A 17341-nucleotide genomic window follows, 5' to 3' on the forward strand; every position below is an offset into this window, starting at 1 on the left:
GCTTTCTAAATGTTTCGACATGAGTAACTATTTCATAGCTAGAAAAAAATAAAATAACTTTAATCTTTGAGCATTTTTCAGTTGAAATGTCTTAGTCTGTGCTCTCTAAAGTAGTGCTTTAGGGCCCTGACCTAGATAATTCTAAATTACTCTCTGAGAGGAACTTTGGCCTTGCCTCTTTGTTCATATTTGGGTCCAAGTAGGTGTCTTTTTCCTCTGAGAGAATTTCCAGGTGCCTGGCACATAGGTGACACTCAGTAAGTGGCTGCTAAATACATTAATTAATTAACTAACTAACAAAAAAGTCAAGCCCACACACATACCTTGGCTGACTTCTAAAGCATAAGCTTCTCATGCATTCAAAAGACGATTCCTTCCTGGGTTCCTCTCCCCCAGACACAAGGACAGACATGCCCTCAAGGAAGTCCCTACATGTGATTGCTTCTGGGTCCCTCTGGGTCTTCGGCAGCTAAGAGAGCAGACGTTACATATTTGGCTCAGTGTTGGACCACTGTCTCATTCCCCAAAGCTGGGAGGCACAGTTTAAGAGCAGAGGGATTGGGACTTCCCTGGTGGCGCAGTGGTTAAGAATCTACCTGCCAATGCAGGGGACACGGGTTCGAGCCCTGGTCTGGGAAGATCCCACATGCCACGGAGCAACTAAGCCCGTGCGCCACTACTGAGCCTGCACTCTAGTGCCCGTGAGCCACAACTACTGAGCCCACCTGCCACAACTACTGAAGCCCATGCACCTAGAGCCCGTGATCCACAACAAGAGAAGCCACACACTGCAACAAAGGGTAGCCTCTGCTCCCGCAACTAGGGAAAGCCTGCATGCAGCAATGAAGACCCAACTCAGCCAAAAAAAATAAAGTAAAAAATAATAAAATAAATAAATTTATTTAAAAAAAAAAAAAGAGCAGAGGGATGGAGGAGAGGGTCATGGATACTCAGGTCTGGCTATTTCTGTCCAATGCAGATTCTTCTAAAAACAACCTTTGCTCTAGAACTTGATGCTGCCTTGGCTGAACTTCAGAGCTGTGCCACCATCTGAAACTTTCCCTGCCTCTTCCCCCTTTCATCTTTCATGGGCGTTATGCCCATTAACCTCGTGGCTCTGCTAATTTTTACCGAGCCTTTGGCACACGTCAGGCACTGATGTTCTCCGTGCACTGCCATTTAGTCCCCACAGGAATCCTCAGCTGTAGGAAATGATATCATCCCCCTTTTATAGATGAGGAAACCGAGGAGTGGAAAGATTATGTGGCTCCCCCGGGGGGCCAAAGCCAATGGGAGGAGGAGCCAGGCTTGGACTCGGAGATGGTGTCTGCATTCCTCCCAAAGGGAGGATGCCGAGCAGCTTTCCAGCATTCTCATTGCTCCGCCCTCTCACCTGGATGTTTTCCAGACTCTCATTAACTCCAGATTTTTTATTTTTTATTTATTTATTTTTTTGATGGTACGCGGGCCTCTCACTGATGTGGCCTCTCCCGTTGCAGAGCACAGGCTCCGGAAGCGCAGGCTCAGCAGCCATGGCTCACGGGCCTAGCCGTTCCACGGCATGTGGGATCTTCCCGGACCGGGGCACGAACCCGTGTCCCCTGCATCGGCAGGCGGACTCTCAACCACTGCGCCACCAGGGAAGCCCTTAACTCCAGATTTTTAAAAATACACTTTCCTTCTTGGAATTTGACCAATTAGGAAATGACGTTTACTGGTAATCTGGTCATAAATTCCTTAGCAAGAGCTGAAATGAAAGGCTTCTCCTTGGTAAAGTTGCATCAGAAGTCCCACCTTGGAGACGTGAGTCAGAATGTGGGAAGGAGAGAGCTCGGTGCGCACAGAGTGGAGGAGGATCTGCCTCGGTCTCCCCATGGTTGGCAACCCTCAAAGGCCAAAGACCCAAGCTCGGGAGATGCTGTAGGTTAGAGGAAGAGCAGGGTTGGCTGACCCCTTGCATCAGAAATGCACCTCCAACCTACACTGTTGGTGGGAATGTAAATTGGTGCAGCCAATGTGGAAAACAGCATGGAGGGTTCTCAAACAACTAAAAATAGAACTACCGTATGACCCAGCAGTTCCACTCCTGGGCATATATCCGGAATAAACAAAAACTCTAATTCAAAAAGATACATGCACCGCAGTGTTCATAGCAGCATTATTTACAATTGCCAAGATATGGAAGCAACCTAAGTGCCCATCAACAAGTGAATGGATAAGGAAGATGTGGTGTATACTACTCAGCCATAAAAAAGAATGACATTTTGCCATTTGCAGCAACATGGATGGACTTGGAGGGTATTGTGCAAGTGAAATAAATCAGGCAGAGAAAGACAAATACTATAAGATCTCACTTATATGTGGAATCTAAAAAATACAACAAACTAGTGAATACAACAGAAAAGAAGCAGACTCACAAAAAAAGAAGGAAGGTGGGAAGGAAGGAAGGAGGGAAGGAGGGAGGGAGGGAAGGAAGGAAGGAAGGAGGGAAGGGAGGGAGGGAGGGAAGGGAGGGAGAGAAGGAAGGGAGGGAGGGAGGGAAGGAGGGAAGGGAAGAAGGGAGGAAAGGAAAGAAGGGAGGGAGGGAGGGAAGGAGGGAGAGAAGGAGGGAAGGAAGGAAGGGAGGGAGGGAGGGAGGGAAGGAAGGAAGGAGGGAAGGGAGGGAGGGAGGGAGGGAAGGGAGGGAGAGAAGGAAGGGAGGGAGGGAGGGAAGGAGGGAAGGGAAGAAGGGAGGAAAGGAAAGAAGGGAGGGAGGGAGGGAGGGAGGGAAGGAGGGAAGGGAAGAAGGGAGGAAAGGAAAGAAGGGAGGGAGGGAGGGAAGGAGGGAGAGAAGGAGGGAAGGAAGGGAGGGAGGGAGGGAGGGAGGGAAGGAAGGAAGGAGGGAAGGGAGGGAGGGAGGGAGGGAAGGGAGGGAGAGAAGGAAGGGAGGGAGGGAGGGAAGGAGGGAAGGGAAGAAGGGAGGAAAGGAAAGAAGGGAGGGAGGGAGGGAAGGAGGGAGAGAAGGAGGGAAGGAAGGAAGGGAGGGAGGAAGGGAGGAAAGGAAAGAAGGGAGGGAGGGAAGGAGGGAAGGAGGGGGGAGGGAGGGAAGGAGGGAAGGGAGGGAAGGAGGGAAGGAGGGAAGGAAGGGAAGAAGGAGGGAAGGGAGGGAGGGAGGGAGGGAAGGGAGGGAGAGAAGGAAGGGAGGGAGGGAGGGAGGGAAGGAAGGAGGGAAGGGAAGAAGGGAGGAAAGGAAAGAAGGGAGGGAGGGAGGGAGGGAAGGAGGGAGAGAAGGAGGGAAGGAAGGAAGGGAGGGAGGGAGGGAGGGAGGGAAGGAAGGAAGGAAGGAGGGAAGGGAGGGAGGGAGGGAGGGAAGGGAGGGAGAGAAGGAAGGGAGGGAGGGAGGGAAGGAGGGAAGGGAAGAAGGGAGGAAAGGAAAGAAGGGAGGGAGGGAGGGAAGGAGGGAGAGAAGGAGGGAAGGAAGGAAGGGAGGGAGGAAGGGAGGAAAGGAAAGAAGGAAGGGAGGGAGGGAGGGAAGGAGGGAAGGAGGGGGGAGGGAGGGAAGGAGGGAAGGGAGGGAAGGAGGGAAGGAGGGAAGGAAGGGAAGAAGGAGGGAAGGGAGGGAGGGAGGGAGGGAAGGGAGGGAGAGAAGGAAGGGAGGGAGGGAGGGAGGGAAGGAAGGAGGGAAGGGAAGAAGGGAGGAAAGGAAAGAAGGGAGGGAGGGAGGGAGGGAAGGAGGGAGAGAAGGAGGGAAGGAAGGAAGGGAGGGAGGGAGGGAGGGAGGGAAGGAAGGAAGGAAGGAGGGAAGGGAGGGAGGGAGGGAGGGAGGGAAGGGAGGGAGAGAAGGAAGGGAGGGAGGGAGGGAAGGAGGGAAGGGAAGAAGGGAGGAAAGGAAAGAAGGGAGGGAGGGAGGGAGGGAGGGAAGGAGGGAGAGAAGGAGGGAAGGAAGGAAGGGAGGGAGGGAGGGAGGGAGGGAAGGAAGGAAGGAAGGAGGGAAGGGAGGGAGGGAGGGAGGGAAGGGAGGGAGAGAAGGAAGGGAGGGAGGGAGGGAAAGAAATGTGCCTCAAAGAATGACACGGGCGGCTCCCAGTGTGGTAGCTGCCCCACCACAGGCACGATGCATTAGCTGCCCCTCTTGTTCTCGGAGGCCCACCCCTTCCCAAGAGCCAAGCAGACAGAGAATGGCTGAGAGAACTTAACTCCTTTGTGCCTCTAGTAGTATCATCAAAACACACTGATGGCCTCTTCCCAGGGCTCGACTGAGCTCTTCTATGGCTCAGAACCCCACTTTCATCAATATCTCATGACCCAGATCTCTAGAGCCTAGATATTCTTCCCCCATCCCCTTGGAGGTGGTCTCTAAACTCCCCACCGAAGGAGGCTCTTCACATCAAATCAATGGAATAGACAGAGAACAGAATCAACCAGTGCAACCTTGGCTTCTGGCCCAGGATCTCTGTCCTGGAAAATTACTAAGTCACTGTGTGAACTTGCATAAATCACTTCCCTCTTGAGCTTTGGTTTTTCTCATTTGTAAAATAGGGCTAATAATAGGACCTGCCTGATGGGGTTTTCAGGAGGATCACGTTCAATGATGCTTATGGAGGGCTAAGCACAGCACCCGCACACAGCCAGCACGTAAGTGTTAGGGACTATCTTGATCCGCTAGGGCTGCTGTAACAAAGATACTATAGACTGGGTGGCTTATAAACGATGGAAATTTAGTTCTCACAGTTCTCGGGGCTGAGGAGTGGAAAGCAGGGTGCTGGCTTATTCGGCGTCTAGTGGGGACTGGCTTCCTTATTGAGGGCCATCTCCTCACTATAACCTCTCGGGGTGGAAGGGACGAGCTGGCTGTCCAGCATCTCTTTTATAAGAGAACTTATCCCAACCAGGAGGGTTCCGCCCTCAAGGCCTAATCTCCTCCCAAAGGTCCCACCTCCTAATACCATCACCTTGGGGGTTAATTTCAAATATGAATTTGGGGGGTTGGGGGCACAAACGTTCAGACTACAGCAGTTACCATCTCATCTGGGGTTCATCAAAGAGTAGAATTTGGGCTCGTGTATTTTTTATGAGGTGATGCCAGGAAGCACAGGGGGGACCAGGGAGGAGTGTGACAGAAGCCAAGCCAGTACTGGGTGTTGTTTTGAGCGGGTTCCTGCTGGGGGCACCTGGGACTCAGGCCCTCGTGCGAGCCTCTGAGAAACAGTGTGGAATCATGTCAGTATCATCCCCCCGGAGGATGGGAAGGAGGCTGGGACGTTTACCCCGACTCTCACCCCCATGACGTAGGGGTCTGCCCTGGGAGGCAGTGACCAGCCCCACTGCGCATCTGGGCACAGCTGCATGAGGAGAGAAGCCCTTGGCAGAGAAGAGAGATGCAGAAGCTCGAGGAGGGAGGTGCTCAGCTTTCGGGTCAACCCCGGAGGGCCAGGGGCATGTGCAGTGGGGTTTCAATCACTTCTGTTACAGTTACCATTATTATTACTAGTAATAACAGGTATGCATAGTAGGGTATTTTTTTCTTTCACTACCCACTTAAATATAACAGACTGCTATGACCAACTCAGCCTGATTTTCCTTGTCCTCTGTGATGCTTGGATTTCAATAAATACTCGAACAGCCTCCAGGGTCCATGCAAAGGAAAGAAGGGAAGCCACCAGTTACAGAGGGCTTCTGTGTGCCAGGGACCATGCTAAGCACCCAATCCTCACACAACTTGTGCACTTGGGGATTCATAGCCCCATTTTGCAGGAAACAAAAATGAGGCCTAGAGAGGTTATGTATCTTGTCCCAGATCTCACAGCTTGTAAGAGATTCAAATATTCAAAGTAAGACCGGCATTGCAGACGTAGAGAATGGACTTGAGGACACGGGAGGGGAAAGGGGTAAGCTGGGACGAAGTGAGAGAGTGGCATGGACATATATACACTACCAAACATAAAATAGATAGCTAGTGGGAAGCAGCCGCATAGCACAGGGAGATCAGCTCGGTGCTTTGTGACCACTTACAGGGGTGGGATAGGGAGGGTGTGAGGGAGGCAGATGCAAGAGGGAAGAGATATGGGGATATATGTATATGTATAGCTGATTCACTTTGTTATACAGCAGAAACAAACACAACATTGTGAAGCAATTATACTCCAATAAAGATGTTTAAAAAAGAAAGACTCTGGCATCGATCATCCCAACCACTGCTGAGTTAAACCAAAAACGGCTCCATTCTATGAAGTGACCCGGAGATCTAGTGAGTGAGTAGGACAGAGCAAGGTACTCAAAGTCAGGTGCCTAGAGGGCTGAGTTACTGACCTTAAAAACACTTCCCAAGGGTCTCCTCCTGCAGGATTTCTCTTCTATTCTCAGGGAAGCCAGGAGATCATTTGCACATTGAGAAGAGAATGGTCCCGCATTCAGGTTGACTGGGTGTCCTTGGTAATAGCGCCCCTTTCCAAATCATCCTGGTTTGGACAATATATTGTCCCCCTCGACAAAATGCTAGTTACCAAAGAGCTTCCTGGGGATAATTTTATTTTATCTTCCCCACAACCTTGAGAGAGCAAAGAGAGACCCAGAGAGGAAAGATAATGTGCACCAGGCCACACAGCAAGCCCCTGGCACATCTGAGACTGTCACCCAGATGCCCAACCCCAAAGCCCATGTTCCTTCTGCTCCATCATCCTGCATTTTTCTTAGATTGGTATCCATTCATTTGTTCGTTCATTCTTTCTTTCTTTTTCTTTGGAGCACATGATGCCAGTCCTCATGTTTGGCTCTGTTTCCAGAAGCTCAGGGTCCAGGACACAAAACCCAGGCTTGCATCCCTGCCCTAGAGCCCATGAGATTCTGTGCATTGCACATGGAGCCAACTCTGTGATTCTGCCTGTGGGTTTCAATCCTGGCTTGGCGCTAACGAGCTGAGTGACTCCACCTGGGTAAGTCTTGGCCCCCCCCCCCCATCTGCAAAATCAGATAATCCAAACCAGTGCCCACCTCATGCAGCTGTTGGGAGGAGGAAAGGAGGGACTGGATGGAGAGAGAGGGCTTGGCACTGTGCCTGGCACACAGGAAGTGCTCGGGAAAAAAAATGTGAGCCATTATTTCCTCTATCGGGCAGGAAACACCACCCAGATCTCAACCTGGATGATGGAGTCTCTAGGAAACCAGAGAATTGGGGTTTTGTTTTTGTCTTTAGCCCATGGCCAGGAACAGTCATTCAAAATTTATCTTCCCCCAGGGAACATGGACAACTTTCCAAAGAAACGACTGGGACTATGGAGAGGAGAGTTATTTGGCTTCTGAGGAAAGGGGACTTGAGAAATGTGGGTCCTTTATTTAAGCATCTGTGCTCTGTTTATCCTAAGACAGTCTCCATTTAATCACACAGAAAGGCGGAATCCAAGGGGGAGTATTTGCATAATAAAAGAGGTGACTGAATTCAAACGTGTACAGTCTTTACCTTTCAGAGGCTGCAATCCTTTTGTTCTCCATTCTAATCATTTCTAGCAGTTTTTTCAAAGGCTAAAGCTTGTGTCACAGGGAGATACCAATTCAGGAGGGGAAAAAAATGGTCATAAAAGGGGTTAATTTGAATCATGGGCAGAAAGCCTTTTTTCTTTCTCTCTCTCTCTGTTTTTTTTGTTTTTTTTTTGTTTTTTTTGTTTTTTTGCTGTGAGGGGCCCTGACCCAGACAGGGACAGCAGTGACTGACAGCAGCAGAAGGAAAAGGAACTGATTTCCTGGTTCCTTTTTCCTTTCTTCTTCTTCTTACCCAGCAGGGGGTGAGGGAAGGGTATTTCTTCAAAGTGGAATTTTAAAACGTTCTGAATTCACATCCATTTAAAAAAAAAAAAAAAAAACAAGATGTAAAACTGCTTGATAAATGCAAACAAAACACTGGGAAATGTACTTGAGTTTCAACATTATGACCAGTTGGAGAGGCAGAAAGGCACTACTTGAGGACCTACCATATTCTTAATCTTCTCAAAGTCTTTGATGTGTTTATATTATTTTCATTTTACAGATGAGGAAATGAGGTGTAGGTGTTTCAAGAAAGTCCCAGGAAAGTGCTTGAGGAAGGGATTGAATCTCATTGTTTTTCCTACAAAGAAAGCAATATAGAAACAAAAACAGATACCTGCCTCCCCCAAAAAAGAACACATGAACAAAGAAAGAAGGGGGGTGGGGATTGACTCCTTAGCTATTATAAAGAGAAAAAAATATAAAGAAAATATAAGCAGATAGATTCTGAAACACACACTGAGCGTCAGAAATACACCAAGAAAAATAGAGGCTATGTGGAAACAGACCTCTGGAGGCCAGCGGGGTAATATGTCCTGAGTAAGGAAGTGAAGCCACCTGGTGGGGACCTTGGCACCATGGACTGCACGTGTCCTAAAAGGGCACAGTCAAGAATGGAAGAGATAGTGGCAGTGTAGTTGCCTTCTCTTACACACATGCACAGAATAACTAGGAGAGCAAAAGAAAAGTAGCCACAGACAACATATTTAATAAAACCAGGGGACCAAGGATCCCAGAATACAGGAGGCTGCAGTGACACCGCTGATGGCAACAAGGTCACCTGGGTCGCAGCTGTGTGGGAGCAGATAGAGGGAAAACAAAGACTTCCAGACGTCCTAAGAGCCAGGCACTGCAGAGACTGACAGCAGTGAGTCCTTGAGAGGTGGACGTGTTACAGCGGGCATATAGCTACATATGAGCAGAGAAATGGGGGGGGCGGGGGGGGCACCAGCCAGGTGGCAGGAAACCACACACCTTGTGAACAGCGGGGGTCTATGGGCAGACAAAGAAAAGCAGGAACCTCCAGACTGACAGGAAACCACATATTTGGGGGTGATAAGTGCCCTAGAGACAGACTAAGAAAGGTGGGAAAAGGCAGGAATCTCCAGTGTCCAAATGTAACATTTTGCTCATTATGCTGTCATTACAATAAAATTAGCCTTGCAGCTAAAAGTACCCATCATGCACCCATGCCATGATACTATCAATCAAAGCTAAATAAGGAGTATTTGCATAATAAAAGAGGCGATTGAATCGTGGGCAGAAAGCCTTCCCTTCCCTCTAGGGAAGGTGGAGCTGGGATGAAAGTCAGGGAATTTGACCCCCAAACCTCTTCCTCCGCAATGACTATTCTGCCCCTTCATTTGTACGCCCCTTATAACCGGCTTGCCAAAGAAACTCAGGAAAGCAGCTGCTCGCTTGTCTGCCTGCTGTCCCTCTGAGAATGTATTCTTGCTTAAATAAATCCTCACTTTACTTTCTTGATCTCCCCGTCTCATTTCTGAATTCTTTCTGTGATGAGACAAGAACCTCACTTTCACCGGAAACAGTCCGGAGTACACAGAACTGGGAGAGGCTCTGCTTTGCAGGTGGCTGCACAGGGACAGAAGGGGTCTGGGTGCTGAGATAACCTGGGACCTCGAAGCTCTCCAAAATGCTCAGGAAAGAGACAGAGTCACTCATGGGGGAAACTGCTGAGAATAGTACGCAATACAACCAGGATAGAAAGTTTGTGAGTAAAAGTGAAAAAAGGTTTAATTATCTGTGAGGGAAGTGACCAGAAGATACAGAGCTCTGAAAATAAAAAGGGAGCTGGGGGCTTCCCTGGTGGCGCGGTGGTTGAGAGTCCGCCTGCCAATGCAGGGGACATGGGTTCGTGCCCCGGTCCGGGAAGATCCCACATGCCGCTGAGCGGCTGGGCCCGTAAGCCATGGCTACTGAGCCTGCGCGTCCGGAGCCTGTGCTCCGCAACGGGAGAGGCCGCAACAGTGAGAGGCCCGCGTACCGCAAAAATAAATAAATAAATAAATAAAAATAAAAAGGGAGCTGGCTGTACTGAAAGATAATACTTTTTAATACTTTGTGGAAGCAACAGCAAAGAGAGAGAAAAGTGTGGAGTGTCCAAGAAAAACAGTACCAGACACATGTTAAAGGCAGCAAGACAGATTTTATTCAGACCAGGGCAGTAGGGCAGAAACCCAGGTACAAACTGAGCTCAACTCTGACTGGGACAAAGGTGACTGAAGTTTTTAAAGGGAGAACAGAAAGGGGCTATGAGGAAATGGAAAATCACAGAAGGGAGTTCAATGAAGAATTACTGAAAATAGTTTGAGCATGTGGGTTGGGACAAGGTACATTTTGTGGTTTGGCTGTATTATGTTTTTTTGAGTGCCAACTACAAATTAGCACTTGCCATCTACCTCTATAAGGATTAAATCATGAGCTGCTGCAGGCCCTGTCCTTCAACACCCCCGAAAGGAGATCAGGGTGGAGATCAGGAATGAGGCACTCTGTGCTCTGGGAAAAAACTGGCAGAACAGGTCTTCAGATAGTTAAATATTTTCAGGAGAAGATTTTATGAGCCAATTCTTGCATCTTCTTTTATCTAGAAAAGCACTAAAAATCCTTCATGGTGACGTCTGCTCCTCGTGACTAGCAGCAACTTTCTGCAAAATATATATGCTTGATTGCATGTACTCCCCCCCCACCAAAATCACATGTATACTGGCCTTCCCCCCAACCTCTTTGGAGCAGTTTCTCAGAGCTATCTGAAATGCTGTCTCCAGGGCTATAGTCCTCATTTGGCCCCAAATAAAACTTAACTCACAACTCTCACATTGTGCAATTTTTTTCAGTCGACATGAACAAAGATTCAGCACAGTGGCCTAGGGTCGTCTGTTGAGACATGGCCTAGTGCAGGTGGAAGCCAGGCTAAGGCTTAGCCAAGTTTCTTACCATGGTGTGGGCAAATCCTCTGTGCTATAGGGGAGTCCATGGTTCGCAGTAGCTGGGAGAGATGGCCCACCCCATCTCCTGCACAGCGTAGAAAAAAATCTCATACTTTAGTGGAAAATTATGCATATTCTATAGCACACCCTTTGCCTTATTAGACTGATTCTGTGGGAGTCCTTTTACAACTTTGTAAGTAGTTTGTAACTGATGGACACGTGGATTCTGTCCTGTCTTATACTCATCGACACAAGTGCAAAATGTTTGTCTTCATTTGCAATTCATTTCAACACTCCTTTACTCCACATACATTAGTGCTTTTCTGAGTTTTTCTTTGACTGGGTTATAACATCCACCTGGTTCCCTTGTTGATTAACAAATAGATTAAAATTTTTAACGTGTTCATATTAACATCTGCATGAGAGTCATGATTTTACCTGTTTCTGAAAATCATCTTTTAACATCAGAACTTCCTCCAAAATGTATGAAAACCCATCCTGCTTAAATATGAGTAAACAGAGGAAGATTGTGGTCAAAGAATAAGAAAAACCGGATAATTATCAGAGTAATATATCTATGAAAAGCAATAACACATTAGAAATATGTAGCCCCCGTGAGAGGAAAACTATTACCTAATATTTCAAAATGAGCTAGAAAACTGAAAAAAAAAATAGCAGTTAAGAAAGAATAGTATAAAACAGAATTAGACAATCCCAAGAATGAATTAGAGATAAAATTAATAGGCACAATAGAAAATTACTGTTAGAGAAGTATAGAGTGAAAAGAGAAAAAAAAGAAAAACAATGAAAGAGAAATGAGGAAGTTAAAAGAAAAGATTTGTGACTTCCCTGGTGGCACAGTGGTTAAGAATCTGCCTGCCACTAGTCCCCTCCACCAGGAAACCTACACAACCCACTGAACAAACCTTAGCCACTGGGACAGACACCAAAAACAATGGGAACTACGAACCTGCAGCCTGTGAAAAGGAGACCCCCAAACACAGTAAGTTAAGCAAAATGAGAAGACAGAGAAACACAGCAGATGAAGGAGCAAGGCAAAAACCCACCAGACCTAACAAATGAAGAGGAAATAGGCAGTCTACCTGAAAAAGAATTCAGAATAATGATAGCAAAGATGATCCAGAATCCTGGAAATAGAATGGAGAAAATATAAGAAACGTTTAACAAGGACGTAGAAGAACTAAAGAGCAAACAAACAGTGATGAACAACACAATAAATAAAATTAAAAATTCTCTAGAAGGGATCAATAGCAGAATAACTGAGGCAGAAGAACAGATAAGTGACCTGGAAGATAAAATAGTGAAAATAACTACTGCAGAGCAGAATAAAGAAAAAAGAATGAAAAGAATTGAAGACAGTCTCAGAGACTGCTGGAACAACATTAAACACAACAACATTCGAATTACAGGGTTCCCAGAAGAAGAAGAGAAAAAGAAAGGGACTGAGAAAATATTTGAAGAGATTATAGTTGAAAACTTCCCTAATATGGGAAAGGAAATAGTTAATCAAGTCCAGGAAGCACAGAGAGTCCCATACAGGATAAATCCAAGAAGAAACACTCGAAGACACATATTAATCGAACTGTCAAAAATTAAATACAAAGAAAACATATTAAAAGCAGCAAGGGAAAAGAAAAAGAAAAAACACACAAGGGAATCCCCATAAGGTTAACAGCTGATCTTTCAGCAGAAACTGTGCAAGCCAGAAGGGAGTGGCTGGACATATTTAAAGTAATGAAGGAGAAAAACCTACAACCAAGATTATTCTACCCAGTAAGGATCTCATTCAGATTTGATGGAAAAATTAAAACCTTTACAGACAAGCAAAAGCTAAGAAAATTCAGCACCACCAAACCAGCTTTACAACAAATGCTAAAGGAACTTCTCTAGGCAGGAAACACAAGTGAAGGAAAAGACCTACAATAACAAACCCAAACAATCAAGAAAATGGTAATAGGAACATACATATCGATAATTACTTTAAATGTAAATGGATTAAATGCTCCAACCAAAAGACATAGACTTGCTGAATGGATACGAAAACAAGACCCATATATATGCTGTATACAAGAGACAAACTTCAGACCTAGGGACACATACAGACTGAAAGTGAGGGGATGGAAAAAGATATTCCATGCAAGTGGAAATCAAAAGAAAGCTGATTCTCATATCAGACAAAATAGACTTTAAAAGGCAGACTATTACAAGGGACAAAGGACACTACATAATGATCAAGGGATCAATCCAGGAAGAAGATATAACAATTGTCAATATTTATACACCCAACATGGGAGCACCTCAATACATAAGGCAAATGCTAACAGCCATAAAAGGGGAAATTAGCAGTAACACATTCATAGTAGGGGACTTTAACACCCCACTTTCAACAATAGAAAGATCATCCAAAATGAAAATAAATAAGGAAACACAAGCTTTAAATGACACATTAAACAAGATGGACTTAATTGATATTTAGGACATTCCATCCAAAAACAACAGAATACACTTTATTCTCAAGTACTCATGGAAGATTCTCCAGGATAGATCATATCTTGGGTCACAAATCAAGCCTTAGTAAATCTGATAAAATTGAAATCATATCAAGTATCTTTTCTGACCACAACACAATGAGACTAGATACCAATTACAGGAAAAAATCCATAAAAACTACAAACACATGTAGGCTAAATAATACATTACTTAATAACCAAGAGATCACTGAAGAAATCAAAGAGGAAATCAAAAAATACCTAGAAACAAATGAGAATGAAAACACAACCAACCAAAACCTTTGGGATGCAGCAAAATTAGTTCTAAGAGGGAAGTTTATAGCAATAGAATCCTACCTTAAGAAACAAGAAACATCTCAAATAAACAACCTAACCTTACACCTAAAGCAATTAGAGAAAGAAGAACAAAAATACCCCAAAGTTAGCAGAAGGAAATAAATCATAAAGATCAGATCAGAAATAAATGAAAAAGAAATGAAGGAAACGATAGCAAAGATCAATAAAGCTAAAACTTGGTTCTTTGAGAAGATAAATAAAATTGATAAACTATTAGCCAGACTCAACAAGAAAAAAGGAGAAGACTCAAATCAATAGACTTAGAAATGAAAAAGGAGAAGTAATAACTGGCACTGCAGAAATACAAAGGATCATGAGAGATTACCACAAGCAACTCTATGCCAATAAAATGGACAAACTGGAAGAAATGGACAAATTCTTAGTAATGCACAACCCTCCGAGACTGAACCAGGAAGAAATAGAAAATATGAACAGACCAATCACAAGTAATGAAATTGAAACTGTGATTAAAACTCTTCCAACAAACAAAAGCCCAGGACCAGATGGCTTCACATGTGAATTCTATCAAACATTTAGAGAATAGTTAATACCTATCCTTCTCAAACTCTTCCAAAATATAACAGAGGGAGGAACACTCCCAAACTCATTCTACGAGGCCACCATCACCCTGATACCAACACCAGACAAAGATGTCACAAAGAAAGAATACTACAGGCCAATATCACTGATGAACATAGATGCATAGATGCAAAAATCCTCAACAAAATACCAGCAAACAGAATGCAACAGCACATTAAAAGGATCATACACCATGATCAAGTGGGGTTTATCCCAGGAATGCAAGGATTCTTCAATATATGCAAATCAATCAATGTGATACACCATATTAACATATTGAAGGAGAAAAACCATATGATCATCTCAATAGATGCAGAGAAAGCTTTCGACAAAATTCAATGCCCATTTATGATAAAAACCCTCTAGAAAGTAGGCATAGAGGGAACTTTCCGCAACATAATAAAGGCCATATATGACAAACCCATAGCCAACATCATCCTCAATGGTGAAAAACTGAAACCATTTCCACTAAGATCAGGAACAAGACAAGGTTGCCCACCCTCACCACTCTTATTCAACATAGTTTTGGAAGTTTTAGCCACAGCAATCAGAGAAGAAAAAGAAATAAAAGGAATCCAAGTTGGAAAAGAAGAAGTAAAGCTGTCACTGTTTGCACATGACATTATACTATACATAGAGAATCCTAAAGACTCTACCAGAAAACTACTAGAGCTAATCAATGAATTTGGTAAAGTAGCAGGATACAAAATTAATGCACAGAAATCTCTTTCATTCCTATACATTAATGATGAAAAATCTGAAAGGGAAATTAAGAAAACACTCCCATTTACCATTGCAACAAAAAGAATAAAATATCCAGGAATAAACCTACCTAAGGAGACAAAAGACCTCTATGCAGAAAATTATAAGACACTTATGAAAGAAATTAAAGATGATGCAAATAGATGGAGAGATATACCATGTTCTTGGATTGGAAGATACAACATTGTGAAAATGACTATACTACCCAAAGCAATCTACAGATTCAATGCAATCTCTATCAGATTACCAATGGCATTTTTCACAGAACTAGAACAAAAAATTTCACAATTTGTATGGAAACACAAAAGACCCCGAATAGCCAAAGCAATCTTGAGAACGAAAGAAGGAACTGGAGGAATCAGGCTCCCTGACTTCAGACTATACTACAAAGCTACAGTAATCTAGACAGTATGGTACTGGCACAAAAACAGAAATATAGATCAATGGAACAGGATAGAAATCCCAGAGATAAACCCACGCACATATGGTTCACCTTATCTTTGATAAAGGAGACAAGAATATACAGTGGAGAAAAGACAGTCACTTCAATAAATGGTGCTGGGAAAACTAGACAGCTATATGCAAAGGAATGAAATTAGAACACTCCCTAATACCATATACAAAAATAAACTCAAAATGGATTAAAGACCTAAATGTAAGGCCAGACACTATCAAACTCTTCGAGGAAAACAAAGGCAGAACACTCTATGACATAAATCACAGCAAGATTCTTTTTGACCCACCTCCTAGAGAAATGGAAATAAAAACAAAAATTAAAAAATGGGACCTAATGAAACTGCAAAGCTTTTGCACAGCAAAGGAAACCATAAACAAGACGAAAAGACAACCCTCAGAATGGGAGAAAATATTTGCAAATGAAGCAACTGACAAAGGATTCATCTCCAAATTTTACAAGCAACTTATGCAGCTCAATATCAAAAAAACAAACAACCCAACCCCAAAATGGGCAGAAGACCCAAATAGACATTGCTCCAAAGAAGGTATACAGATTGCCAACAAACACATGAAAGAATGCTCAACATCATTGATCATTAGAGAAATGCAAATCAAAGCTATAATGAGATATCACCTCACATTTGTCAGAATGGCCATCATCAAAAAATCTACAAACAATAAATGCTGGAGAGGATGTGGAGAAAAGGGAATCCTTTTGCATTGTTGGTGGGAATGTAAATTGATACAGCCACTATGGAGAACAGTATGGAGGTTCCTTAAAAGACTAAAAATAGAACTACCATATGACCCACCAATCCCACTACTGGGCATATACCCTGAGAAAACCATAATTCAAAAGGAGTCATGTACCAAAATGTTCATTGCAGCTCTATTTACAATAGCCAGGACATCAAAGCAACCTAAGTGTCCATCAACAGGTGAATGGATAAAGAAGATGTGGCACATATATACAATGGAATATTACTCAGCCATAAAAAGAAACGAAATTGAGTTATTTGTAGTGAGGTGGATGGACCTAAAGTGTGTCATACAGAGTGAAGTAAGTCAGAAAGAGAAAAACAAATACCGTATGCTAACACATATATATGGAATCTAAAAAGAAGAAAATGGTCATGAAGAACCTGGGGCAAGATGGGAATAAAGACACAGACCTACTAGAGAATGGACTTGAGGATACAGGGAGGGGGAAGGGTAAGCTGGACAAAGTGAAAGAGTGGCATGGCCATATATACACTACCAAATGTAAAATAGATAGCTAGTGGGAAGCAGCCGCATAGCACAGGGAGATCAGCTTGGTGCTTTGTGACCACCTAGAGGGGTGGGATAGGGAGGGTGGGAGGGAAGGAGACGCAAGAGGGAAGAGATATGGGGACATATGTATATGTATAACTGATTCACTTTTTTATAAAGCAGAAACTAACACACCATTGTAAAGCAATTATATTCCAATAAAGATGTTTAAGAAAAAAAAAGAAGTAACCAAAAAAAAAAAAAAGAATCTGCCTGCCAGTGCAGGGGACACGGGTTTGATCCCTGGTCCGGGAAGATCCCATATGCTGCAGAGCAACTAAGCCCGTGCACCACAACTACAGAGCCTGCGCTCTAGAGCCCACAAGCCACAACTACTGAAGCCCTGACAACCAAGTAGCAATGAGCATCCTTAGCACTCACTGTGGTCTCTGAATATTATTTCTCTCTAAAATGAACCAGTGCTCCTCAGAGAAATAGGTATTTGAAGATCTGGCAAAAGAAATGTCAAAGACAAATCTGGGGTATCGTGTCATGACTGTGAAATCAAGAATCTATCAGACTATTGGGAGCATGTCAATGGACATAAGAGCCTATCTGGAGGGGCTCTCATTGGCCAAAGCAAGATTAATTTGAGCATTAAGAATATTCACTGAAACAAATTGAAAGAAATCACACAAAATA

This window comes from Lagenorhynchus albirostris, chromosome 3, assembly GCF_949774975.1.
Source record: "Lagenorhynchus albirostris chromosome 3, mLagAlb1.1, whole genome shotgun sequence".
NCBI classification, from domain to species: Eukaryota; Metazoa; Chordata; class Mammalia; order Artiodactyla; family Delphinidae; genus Lagenorhynchus; species Lagenorhynchus albirostris.